A 12,939-nucleotide genomic window follows, 5' to 3' on the forward strand; every position below is an offset into this window, starting at 1 on the left:
CCTTTTTTTAAAATTTTATTTTGTTATGTTATGTTAATCACCATACAGTACATCATTAGTTTGTGATGTAGTGTTCCATGATTCATTGTTTGCGTATGACACCCAGTGCTCCACGCACAACGTGCCCTCCTTAATACCCATCACCAGGCTCACCCATCCCCCCACCCCCTCCCCTCTAGAACCCTCAGTTTGTTTCTCAGAGTCCATAGTCTCTCATGGTTCGTCTTATCTTTCATTCATCGCTGATTCCAAAGACTGAATTTCTAAATTGGTGGTAACTGCTGCTTAGGCAATGTCAGTGCTTTTTGTTAAATATTTTATTTTATAGGAAAAAGACCAGATCATTTGTTACATTATTTATTTTATTGAAAAAAAAAATGAACAGTTCCTGAAATTGCTGACTTGAGATAACTAAAAAAGGGATGGTATATAAATCTAAACCTTGGCTTTGAGACTGATGGGTTTATACTACTTTTGCTAAAGAGCAAACTTGCTTTAAAAATATGAGAAGAAATTAAGGAAATAGTGTGTTGTGCTCACTATTTTATGTAACTTATATTTGGATTGACAAAGGTTATAATTTCAATTTAACTGTCACCTGACATCACTGAATGGGACCCCCCAAATATAGCATTGTCAACAAAGCCCATCCCAAAAAGATAAAACCAAAACCAAAACCAAAGCAAGCCCACCTTTTCTTTTTTTTTTTGAACAGAGAAGACAATTCACAGCATTTATTCAAGTTAATTCATTCATTCAATAATCTGCCATATCGTTGCTGTCACCGTTAATAGTACTGTCATTACTATTTCTCTTTCGAGAGGACCATGCTTTTAAAAAATCTGTGTTGGATTTCCATGATGTTTAACTCGATGATTAAAAATTTTTTTCTCTACTAAAAGTCAACCCCTTCATGACAAAAGAAACAGGAAAAACTGAGATATAGTTGTAGAAAGTCATCTCCACCAGAAACAATTCATAGTCCATAATCTTTCAGGGTTGTACTTTTACTTGGGGTCTCTTTTTGGGGCAAAGGGGCTGTCTCTCATAAATGTTTGCTTAAAATAGAGAACGTGCCCTACTGTATCATAGAAGGAAAATAAGGTCTAGTCCCTAGAGAACTAGGGACTGCCTAGGTGGTCCTCCAAGAAAGGAACCCTAATGGCTCCTAGGTGACAGTCATTCTGCCAAGGTCAGTGACCCTCCTGCCCTGACCAGTCACTAGTAAAAAGGTCTAGTCAGGTGAATGGGAGAGGTAGTCACTAGCTTCCAGTTAGAATCTCTAGCTCAGGAACGTCTGTGTTTAAGTAAGCTGGAGCTGGAGGGAGATGTTACAGAGTCTGGAGAAAATGACTAAGAACAGGCAAATGTGAAAAAGACACAGGTTTCCTACCAGGGGACCCACAGAAAGGGGTTACCACCAGTCAAGGGCAGTTCTGTGCTTTTCTTTGAGAATACACTGAGTGGGTTCTGCAGTTTTCAGGTAACAACTGGAATGATACTGAACAAATGACAAGTTAATTCAGTTTCGGTCTGTGGTTCAGAAAACACTGACAGAACACCTGTTTACAAGGCGATGACTCAGAAAATAAAATGACTGGGAAAAAAAAAATCAAGCTAAGATGTGGTCCTGACCAGAAGGAGCCATCTAGCAGTGGCCATCAGACCCCTGCACAAGGATGGCTTCTGGCTGGCTCTATCAGGGGAGGCATTCCCGATCCTCTCCTCTAGGTACTGTGTGTCCTCTGTGCCTCTAGGTTACTGCTCGGCCGGGCCCATTCCAGGCACTTGCTTATCTTCCTTAGCTTTCTTGGTGTGTGAGAAATGGAAGTTTGAGAGGATAAGATCCTGCTTCCCAGGTGCCTAGTGCATGTGGAATTGATGTGTTGGGGAAATGTCACTCTGTCTTGGTTCAGAAAGGTGGAAAAAATTGGGGGAAAGGAGAGCTAAGATGCGGTGGTAAGGGTAAGGTGTCTTAGTCAGAAGGTGGGAGCAAAGTTATACCAACAAGCAGTTTTAGTACACAGCTTAAACCAGATAATACAAGGAGCACCAACATGGCCAAGGACCTCAAGCAGGTAGCTTGGAAGCCCTTGGCCAAACAGGTTAGTCTGCAGAACTGGGAAGCTTAAATCCTTTCCTCTCATCTAGTCAAGCTCAACCAGGGCGTATGAAAGAATAATGAATAACTAGAGGGTCTTAAATTTCTGGAAAATAGAAAGATCAAGTAAACTCAGCATCCCCCCGCATCTCCCCCACCCCCAAAACAGTGAAGTTGAATGTCAAAAGTGTAAAGAAAGCTTTTGGATATCTTCTTTAAGTTTGTTTTTGGCGTTTTGGTCTGTAAGCTATCAAGATGGAGAGAGATGCTATCCCAAAGAGATACGTTTGTAGGAACCAGAGTAGTTGAGCCCGACCATCTGTGATGCCTTTAGACTTGCACAAAACCATGGCTACAAGGACTCTCCCAAGTGAATCAGCCAGGCAAGCCAATACCCATTGTGCAGGAGGGTATGATGATGGTCCACCAAGTACTGAGTGAAGAGGCCCAACAGCCCGAGGCTCTGATAAAGGATACTCTGAGGCCAGAAGACAACCCACGAGAAAGCCTGGGTAACTGGTTTCTCGAGACCGTGGGCAGAGCCGAAAGGCGCAGGCAAGACAAGTGCGCCTGCGTCTGCTTCCCGGGCCTGGTCCCCTCCCACTGGGCTCCGGGCGCGCAGACAAGCCCACCTTTTCTAGTTCCCAAGGGGATGAATGCTTTGCCGGTGCAGGCTAAGTTGAGAACCTGCAGTAAATATAAGCCTATAGTTAAGAAGCAAAGATGGGAATAAAAGCTATCTGCAAGAAATGCTTTGTTTTCCCGCCACCAAATCTACCATGCTTTTCTATGTGTACCTATATATTTTGCCTCCTACTTCCCACTAAAATGGAAGACATGACTCCGCAATGAATTAATGCTATATATTGAATTCTGGCCATCAGAACGTGACCAATGGGATATGGTCCTAGGCAGTTAGGAATCTGTACATTCTCCATGTGCCTTCTCTCTCCAACCTCTATGGCTGTAAGTGATACACTTGTACATGGCATTGTTACAAGTTGCCAGGAGCATAGATCTTGAGTCACTGACTGGAGAGCTGTCTGATCCTGTTACGTTACTATACATGTTACTATGACATGAGTGACAAGCCTTTGTTGAATAAAGCCAGTGAGTATTCATTACCACAGCATAGGCTCTACCATTCTAGCCTATCCTAACTAATATAGATGGCAATGGGTTTTGTCAGGTTTTCAATGATTTCATAAAGTTTCACTATATGTTGCACACTTGGCTCTACTGTTCTGTATGTTAACTTTTCCTTCCTTTTAGCTCTGCATTTATCTCTATATTGGTCAATAGATCATATCCTAAAAAAAAAAATGTAATGGCATAGAAAATAATTTAATTTCGTTCTAATCCAGCATTTTCCAAAGTGTTTTTTAAAAAGCATTACTTTTGGGAGCTATTAATATGTATACCTGAACAGAATTTCCAAGCTTATATAATTTTGGAAAATGCTACATTCTATAGATCTGTCTTGGAGATGCTTGACATATATTATCATATTAAAGGCTCTGAACAGACCTGTAAGAGAGAGGCCAAAGTTACCTTTTCCCAAGAGTTTGCACATTTATTTGACCATGACTTTTTTCCTGCAAATATTTCTTAGAAGTAGTTCCTTTTGTGGGGCACCTGGCTGGCTCAGTCAGTAGAGCATGTGACTCTTGATCTCAGGGTTGTGAGTTCTAGCCCCACACTGGGTGTAGAGATTACTTAAAAATAAAAAAAACTTTTAAAAAAGATTTATTTTAGTCTAAAGAGGGGGGGAGGGACAGAGGAAGAGAGAGAATATTAAGCAGACCCCCACTGAGCACAGAGCCCACTGTGGGGCTCAGTCTCATGACCCTGAGATCATGACCTGAGCCGAAACCAAGAGTCGGATGGTCAACTGACTGAGCCACCCAGGAGCCCCTTAAAAATAAAAAAAAAAAAAATCTTAAAAAATAAAGTAGTTCCATTTGTGCAAAAGTGGTTATGGAGAAGCCTGAGGGGAAAAAAAAGTCCTGTAATTTCACTTAGAAAGATAAATTTTCACCGAAAGTACATTGCATTAGTCAGAAGTCTACCAAAGAAACAGAACCAGTAGTTAAATAGGTGTATTAATTTCCTAGGATTGTTGTAAAAGTGACCACAAAACAAATCACTTAAAAAAGCAAAAACTTAGGCTTTTCACACTTCTGGAGGCTACAGGTTGGAATCCAAGGTGTCAGCAAGGCCATGCTCCCTCTAAAGGCTCTGGGGAAGAATCCTTCCTTGGCTTTTCTGGCTTCTGGTGGTTGCTGACAATCCTCGATATTCCTTGTCTTTCTCCTCTGTGTGTCTTCTGTGTCTTCAAATCTCCCTCTCCTCACAGGGGCACTGGTCATTGAATTTAAGGCCCACCCTGATTCAATATGACCTCATCTTAATTTAATTACATCAGTTAAGACTCTAGTTCTGAATAAATTCACAGTGTCTGGGATTGGGACTCTAACATATCATTTTGGGGACATAATTCAAGCTCCAATAGTAGGAAGTATTTTTCATCTAAATATCTAGCTATCAATCAAAAAATTGGCTTATGCAATTGTAGCATCTGGCTAGGCAAGTCAGAAATATATAGGGCAGGCCAGCAGGCTGGAAACTCTTGGGCAAGAGCTGAGACTGTCATCCACAGGCAGAATTTATTCTTCATGGAAACCTCAGTTTTACTCTGATACTCTTTTCACTGATTGCATGAGGCCCCCATACACTATCAAGGGTAATTACTTTGTTGCAAGTCAACCGATTGTAGATGTTAACCACATCTATAAAATGCCTTCACAGCAACATCCAGCTTAGTGTTTGACTGAATAACTAGGTACTATAGCTTAGCCAAGTCAACACAGAAAACTAACCATCAAACATAAAATTAAATTGTAAGGTCAAGAATCTTCTGATGTTCTAGCACATTCTAAAGCTCTCAGGCACACGAAAACTTCTTTTCTTTTTTTTTTTTTTAAAGATTTTATTTATTTATTTCAGAGAGAGAGAGAATGAGAGACAGAAAGCACGAGGGGGAAGGGGGTCAGAGGGAGAAGCAGACTCCCCGCCGAGCAGGGAGCCCGATGCGGGACTTGATTCTGGGACTCCAGGATCATGACCTGAGCCGAAGGCAGTCGCTTAACCAACTGAGCCACCCAGGCGCCCCTTCTTTTGCCTATTTGGCTGTCTTGAAATCTTTGAAGTGATCTTAGAGAGTACCTAAGCTATTATTCTTACTTTCTCAATGGGCGAACTGGGCCCAGAGTGGGTAAGCACCTTGCACCTATTTTTAATGGCAGGTTCAGACCCAACCTGAGGTAACAACCCAGTCCAGTTCTCTTTCCACTGTGGCTCTCAAATAAACTCTCCGGCTTTCTTCTTCCAGTCATTCTACTGTGGGAACACGTGGTGCTGAGAAATCTCCCATGCCCATCCCCCAGGACCCATAGCTCGGCTGCCAGGTGCCGTCCACGTTGTTGGAGAGGAAAGTATGTGGGCAGGAGGGCATGGCACCCAGCAGAATGCTTTTCATTGCCATGGACCTCTCAGGACCCTCTTTAAGTATGGGTCGTGCCTCCCATCGGCATCATGTTTGGGACTCAATTTGTAGTCACTCCGGGTACACAAGGTTGGCTTGCCTCTGCATTTCGGTGACACTGTAGGTTTTGATATCCTAGGTGACATGTCTGCATAAATACATGAAGACAGGAACAGCAAAGGTCATAACTTTTCCTATTACTGAAGATAAAATTTAATGAGCTAGATCGCAGGCTGCTTTAAGAACGGCTGTGCCAGGTTAATGGGGCTCTGCCACTGAAGCCAATTACACTGGGTACAATTACAGCCTATTCTAATAGCTGTAAGTCAGGGTTACACAAAGATTCTGTCTCTGGGTAATTACTAGCTAGGAAGCAGGTGAGGGGAAACTAAGCAAATTGTCACTGATCGTACAAGAGACGCACAGAAAGCACAGAGCTTGTAGCTATTCCGGGTGTGTGTGGGTCATCTGTTGCTAAGAAGGAGCTGGCTTCGTAGTCAGAAAGCCCTCTTCTTCTAGCACTGACCAAAAGGATATGTGATTTCAAAGACGCTTTTAGAAAAGTAGCTGAAAAGTGAATAGTAGGAGAGGGGGAGGAAGAACTCAGAAAGCCCTTCTCTATTGAAACGGTTTCCCTGAGGATTGTGAAAGATTTAGTGCGCTGATATTATTAATTTCTTCCAATCTAAATACAGGGGAGTATTACCAAACCCAACACGATATTGTAAAATTTGGACAAAGAGACCTCAAAGATTGACTTAATAAAAGACCTCCTTTAAATTCTCTGCTAGCCTCACCCTGGCGGCTATTTACAGGTCCTTTCCTGCACATGGCTAAAAGGGGGCCATTGAAGAGTCTTCTGACAACTGAAGATCCATCAGAAATATAGATGAAAACACTTTGAAATTTCAAAGTAACAGAATTTTCCTATGATCTCATGGATCAATTTGCACACTATTGATTTTTGGAAAAGCCTTCGAGGAACCAACACACCTTCTCCAAGTGAAACACACGTGTTCAGGTTATCGCTGAATAAATATTTTAAGATCCAAGGGAGTGTGTGGGGGAGTAATGTTTCTGAAAGCATCAGTGACATTTATTGGAACTGTGGGAAAGTCATTGCTGACAAAGGCAGCTGTATCTCTGTGTGCTGCCTTTTGAGTAGAATGATGTTTATAAGGGAATGAGTATTAAATAAATGACACAAGCAATGTCAATTTTTCAAAATGTTCTTTGTTTCCAAGAGGTTAAAGATTAAAAAAGTAATTCCTAATATTGGTTGTTCAGACCACAATTGGAAAGACTTCCAGAATGACTCAAGATTTTTAAAAGATCCTTTCAAAGTAATGAAGTAATCTGTGGTAGAGTATAAACAAAGAGATGAGAGGGAGTAGGTGGTAGAACGTGGAGTCAGATGCTGTCCCCTTGCTGCTGCTTGCCCTGAGATTAAATTTTGGTGATATTGCTCTTTTTGTCATTAGAAGAGGAGTTTTTTTCAGTAATTGTATCCTCATTCTGTCCCTTTTCTCTCTCTAAACGAAACTCATTTCTCCAATTTTTTTTTTTTTTACAATCTCCAAAAAGTCATTTGTTTTTACTAATTTAAGATTGCTATCTTTTTCTTGGTTATCTTCCTCAGAGACTCTCCTTAGAGAATTAAATTGTGCAAGTATGCTTAATAATTTGGAAGAAGGCTTCAGTCATTCCTATCAAGACTGCCTTGTAGAATTACCCTTTGGTGACAAGCCCCCCAGGAGCCCTAAATAAATCAAAGGACAGAATATTCTCCCATTTTTCTTCTAGTTCTTTCACTATTCAGTTGTACATATCATCTAAATAAGGGAGAAAGGCCCACTGAAAGTGTATTATATTTGAGAGTTACCCAAGAAATGATGCCGCCATCCTTTCTACTAAATAGATCCAATGCCGATCTGTCTTGGATAACTGCAGTGTTTTGAATGTGTAGATTTTTCTATGAAGGCAAACAGATGTTCTTCTTTAATATTTAGATCGACTGTGGCTATTGAGAGAACATAACGGTCAGCCCTGTCATTCACATAAGTGCTGGACAGTAGAGGAGAGAAAAGAGGAGATCTACTTTGAGTTGAGAAGTGAAAAGGTGCATCTGATGAGGAGCAATACATCCAACAGCATATATTGCATATACCCGCCTAGAACTGATACAGTCCAAAAGTGAGAAACCCCAAAGTTTAAAAAAACAAACAAACAAACCCAGATATACTGGTAGCTTATTCTAATACCAATGGGTTCACATTAGAGACAAAACAAAACAGAGTCACATAGGAGTGATCTTGTCACTGGCAGAATTAAACTTTCTTAAAGTGGGGTTCTAGAATGACCCAGATCAACTCATAACCTGCAGTCTCTCCTTACTCAAGAGTGGTTCACGAACCAGAAGGCAAAACTTCAGGGCACCTGGGTGGTACAGTCAATGAAGCGTCTGATTTCGCTCGGGTCATGATCTTAGGGTCGAGGGATTGAGCCCTGCTTCCGGGCTCCCCACTCAGCGGGGAGCCTGCTTCTCCCTCTTCCTCTGCCCCTCCCCCCACTCCTGCACTCCTGCGCACTCTCTCTCTCTCTCAAATAAATAAAAATCTTTAAAAAAGAAAGGCAAAATTTCAAGCTTCACCTCAGACCTACTGAATCAGAATCTGCATTTTATCAAGTGATTTGTAAGTGCATTAAAGCTTAAAAAGCACTGCCCCAAACACAACAGACCATAAGGTTCTAGGGCCTACTTCCATTATAATTTCTCTAAAAGAACATTTCAGATTTTCTAGATCCAATTCCGGATTCAGTTTCATGAATCTTCCAATAGGTCCACACTCTACATTATACATTGTCTCTACATTATGAGCATTGAAAGCCGTTAGTGGTAAATGACCATACTAAGGACAGCGTGGCCTTTAGTGGAACAAACACTAAGCTTGGCGTCAGAGAATTATGCTCAATTCCTGACTCACCACTAGCTGTGTGAACTCGAACAGGATGCTTTAGCTCTTTAGTTGTCCTTTCTTCGACTTAGAAAATTGGGTTAATACTACCTGTGTCATGGCGTTGTTAAGAGAACGGACTGAGATGACGTAAGTAGAGGGCTTAAATAAATCTAAATTTGATCTCTTGCCTGAGGACCATCTCTACATTTCCTCCCAGAACCTCAATATGAATTTCCCTTCTCTGGTTCATTTTGTAGTTTGTTGCCTCAAAGGTATTAGGCAACTTCTCATCATTTATATTCTTACATTTGAGGCTCACGTTTCCTCAAAGCAACAACCTCTTAGGCCTCATCACAAGCACAACATGATAATTTAGGTGAAACAATTTTTCCCAAGCCTCATTGCAATTAGAGAACCCCAGAGTCGTTTTATGAGCATCTGTCAAAGTGTGACTTGGAGAGTGCTGAATCCTGTATCACAAACTAATCAATACAGCGGGCTCTTCTCATTTAGCTTGCTGGACAATTTGTCCTTGTTTGCCCAGCACAAGCCTAGTTTACTCTTGTTTATTCAGGTGTGATCATTAATGCCCCCAATTTCACTTTAAAAGAGGTCTCCCCGCTTGGGTGAGAAATTAGAGAGTCAGCTATAAGCAGATGCCTTGGGCTTGCCAAAGTTAAACAGCAAGTGCAGAAGTAACGTTACACTGGTTCCCTTGCTTTGCCTGAGCAGCTCTTCAAAAACGTTGCTTCTGATATAGAACCCTATACATTTCCTCAGGCCCCCCAATCCTATGTGGGGCCTGCTGACTCTCTGTCGGCATTCAGTTCCCTTTCACATCCTGCTCTGAGGCCTCCCCACTGAGCAGGGATTCAGACAGGGGCCTGGATCCCAGGACCCTGGGATCATGACCTGAGCCGAAGGCAGACACTTCACCGACTGAGCCACCCAGGCGCCGTGTTTGTTATTATCTCAATACCGTCAAGATAGTATCAGCACAATAAGTTTATTTTCCTTAAATAAATATGCATTAATTTTAATATATGTAAAGCATACTTATTATAAAAGTCAAAATAAATACAAATGTGTACACATTTTTAAAAAAAAAAAAAACATGGGACACCTGGGTGGCTCAGTTGGTAAAGCGTCTGCCTTCGGCTCAGGTCATGATTCCAGGGTCCTGGGATGGAGCCCCTACATGGGCTCCCTGATCAGCAGGGAGTCAACTTCTCCCTCTCCCTCTGCCCCTCCCCCCACTTGCTCTTTCTCTCTCCCTCTCGCTCTCATGAGGCAAACTTGGGACTCTCTTGCCAGACTGCCTTGCCAGCTGAGATCCACAGAGTCTTAGATGCCACGCTAAGATGCATTGGCATGAGGTTTGGGAGGTAAATGAGAAGCTCAGTTACATTTGCTGCTTCCTCTGCAAGTGGCAAGTGGACTCTGGGATCCAATTTGTGATCACTTTGTGATTTCAAACAGAGGGTGTTTGAAACCCTCCGCAGCCCCCAGCCACTTAACCGGCTTTGAGGCTGAAGAAGAACTGTAAGGTTGGCAGTGACTTCCTGCAGATCCCCGACCCTGGGCAGCAGCATCTCTGTAAGCCTCTGCTTGACTTGTCCCCCCCTTTTTTTTTTTTCCTGCCAGGGCTTTGTCTTTGCCTGCTTATTGATGTTCTAATAAATCTGTTGAGCTATAATTGATCTAATTAATCCTCCCCCCTCCTTGTCCCCCAGCCCTGGGCAGCTAATGATCTGCTTTCTGTCACTATAGATTAGTTTACATTTTTAAGTTTTATATATAAATGGAATCTTAACAGTATGTACTCTGTTTTGTCTGGCTTCTTTCACTCATCTTAATGTTTTTGGAGTTCATCAATGTTGCTGCAGGCATCAGATTTCATTACTTTGTATTACTGAATAGCATTCCATTCTATGGAAATACCTTATTCACCCACACACCCACTGATGGACATTTGCACTTGCTTCATGTCCAGTTTTGGTTATTACAAATAAAACTACTACGAAGATTCCTGCAAGTCTTTGTAGAGACATTTTTTCATTGCCCTTGAATAAATAATTTAAGAGTGCAATGGCTGGCTCTTTTTGGTGGCACCTCAAATGCGGCAGGCTGTGAGGACAAAGCTGAACATCTCTTTCCGAGCTCCTAGCTACCAGAAACTCATCGAAGTGGACGATGAACACAAACTTTGTACCTTTTTTGAGCCGTGTATGGCCACAGAAGTTGCTGTTGATGCTCTGGGAAGAATGGAAGGGTTCTGTGGTCTGAATCAGTGGTGGCAATGACAAACAAGGCTTCTGCAGGAAGCAGGGTGTCTTGACCCATGGCCGTATCCAGCTGCTGCTGAGTAACGGGTATTCCTGTTACAGACCAAGTAAGACTAGAGAAAGAAAGTGCAAGTCTGTCTGGGGTTGCTCTGTGGATGTCAATCTCAGTGTTTTCAATTTGGTCATCGTAAAAAAAAAGGGGGGGGAGAAGGACATTCCTGGACTCACGGATACTACTGTGCCTCATCACCTGGGGCCCCAAAGAGCTAGCAGAATCTGCAAACGTTTTGATGTCTTTAAAGAAGATGATGTCCACAAGTATGTTGTGAGAAAGGCCCTAAACAAAGGTAAGAAACCTAGAACTAAAGCACCCAATATTCAGCATCTTGTTACTCCACATGTCCTCCAACACAAGCATCAGTGTACTGCTCTGAAGAAACAGCATACTAAGAAAAATAAGGAAGAGGTTGCAGACTATACTAAACTGTTGGCCAAGAGAATGAAGGAGGCCAAAGAAAAACGCCAGCAACAGATTGCCAAGGGATGGAGGCGTCCTCTCTGAGAGTTCCTACCTCTGAGTCTAGTTAAAAATGAGATTTTCTAAGAGTAACAAATAAATAAGATCAGAAATTAAAAAAAAAAAAAGAGTGCAATGGCTGGATCACAGGAAGGTTTGTTCAACTTTTGAAGAAACTACCGGTTTTCCAAAGTGATTGTACCATTTTATAGTGATTGTACCATTGTCTATGATTTCTAGTTGCTCTGCATCTTCACCAACACTTGTAATTGTCTTTTTCATTTTATCCATTCTAATAGGAGAGAAGTAGGAGGATCTACATCTCCATCAAGACTTAAGAATGGCCACATTAGCCTGGAGGGATTTTAGGTAAGATACACAAAATACTAGGTAATGGTGAAGGGTGAGAGAGAACAGAATGAATCATGGAATAGGGGTGGCCGTGGGGAATGACTTGGAGAAAATACCCTTTCCTTGCCCTGTGAGCCTCCAGATTTGAATGCGGAGTGATGAGGAAAGTTAATAGGTCAGTGTGAGAATGCTCTTTAGAGGGTTAAAGCCCCTTTTGTCCAACCAGAGGAACGTTAGCCTCCACAAAATCATCCCCACAGAGGTGTTCAGAGTGGTACTTTGTGATTTCAAAGCCATACCATGACGTCCCCAGTATCCGCCATGCTATGTTGATGTCCAAAGTGGTGCTCAGTGACGTCTAAGGCCCCCAAGCCACCATTGACTGGGTAGTGCTTAGCTGATCAATCAAACTGAAGAACGTGACTCCTCATTCCTTGGGAGGGTACATATAGGCAGGTCAGAGGCTCTGGGTTAGGCTGGTTCTTGCCTTCGTCATGGCTAAGGTAACCACGAAACCATAGGAGCCTAGAATAGTTAAAACACAATCAACCCCAAGGATCAAAGGGAGGAAAACGAGAAAGACCCTCTGTCAACTGAGGTCCAGAGATGGTGTCAAGGTGAGATGACTTCAAGCAAGCTCTTCCTCTTCCCCTATTGACTTTGTCTCCCAAGTCCTTTACCCTGTCCTTGCCTAGCAGAAAGCTCCTCATTGCTCCACACCCCTTTTCATGAAGCCCCCACCTTCCCATTTAGTCCTCATCCTCTTTCTCCAAACTAATGCCCTGGCCTCACTCTCTTGCCCTTCCAGGAGCCAAAAACAACCAGGAAGGCCAAAAGGTCCCTTCAAGGGAACCTGAGAAAAGCAATCTCAAACATCTACCACTCATTCAAAAAAGCTGAAAAGAGCATGAAGCCAACAATATTCAACTGTTACCATATGCTGAATAGAAATGGCATCAAAGTAGGAGAAGAAATTAAAATAAGAGACAAGAACAAATGTCCCAGAACAAGAGACCCTGGAGAAGCCCACCACTTCACATAACTTGTGCAGCCAGTAACTGAATAAAAAAGGCCAAAGACCTTAGAAATACCTGTTGAGGGGCACCTGGGTGGCTCAGCCAGTTAGGCATCCGACTCTGGATTTAAGCTCAGGTCATGATCTCAGCGCCCTGAGATCAAGCCCC

The 12,939-nt window shown here is 42.4% G+C and overlaps 1 pseudogene; it reads right to left on the bottom strand.

Annotated features, from left to right (window-relative positions):
- Positions 1 to 2,316: 2,316 nt before the first annotated feature.
- On the bottom strand, positions 2,317 to 12,078 carry LOC148162970 (uncharacterized; annotated as a pseudogene).
- Between the last annotated feature and the right edge of the window lie 861 nt (positions 12,079 to 12,939).

Source organism: Eumetopias jubatus, unplaced genomic scaffold, assembly GCF_037043125.1.
Source record: "Eumetopias jubatus isolate StellerSeaLion01/CBP00866 unplaced genomic scaffold, mEumJub1_p1.0 scaffold_11, whole genome shotgun sequence".
Classification (NCBI taxonomy): domain Eukaryota; kingdom Metazoa; phylum Chordata; class Mammalia; order Carnivora; family Otariidae; genus Eumetopias; species Eumetopias jubatus.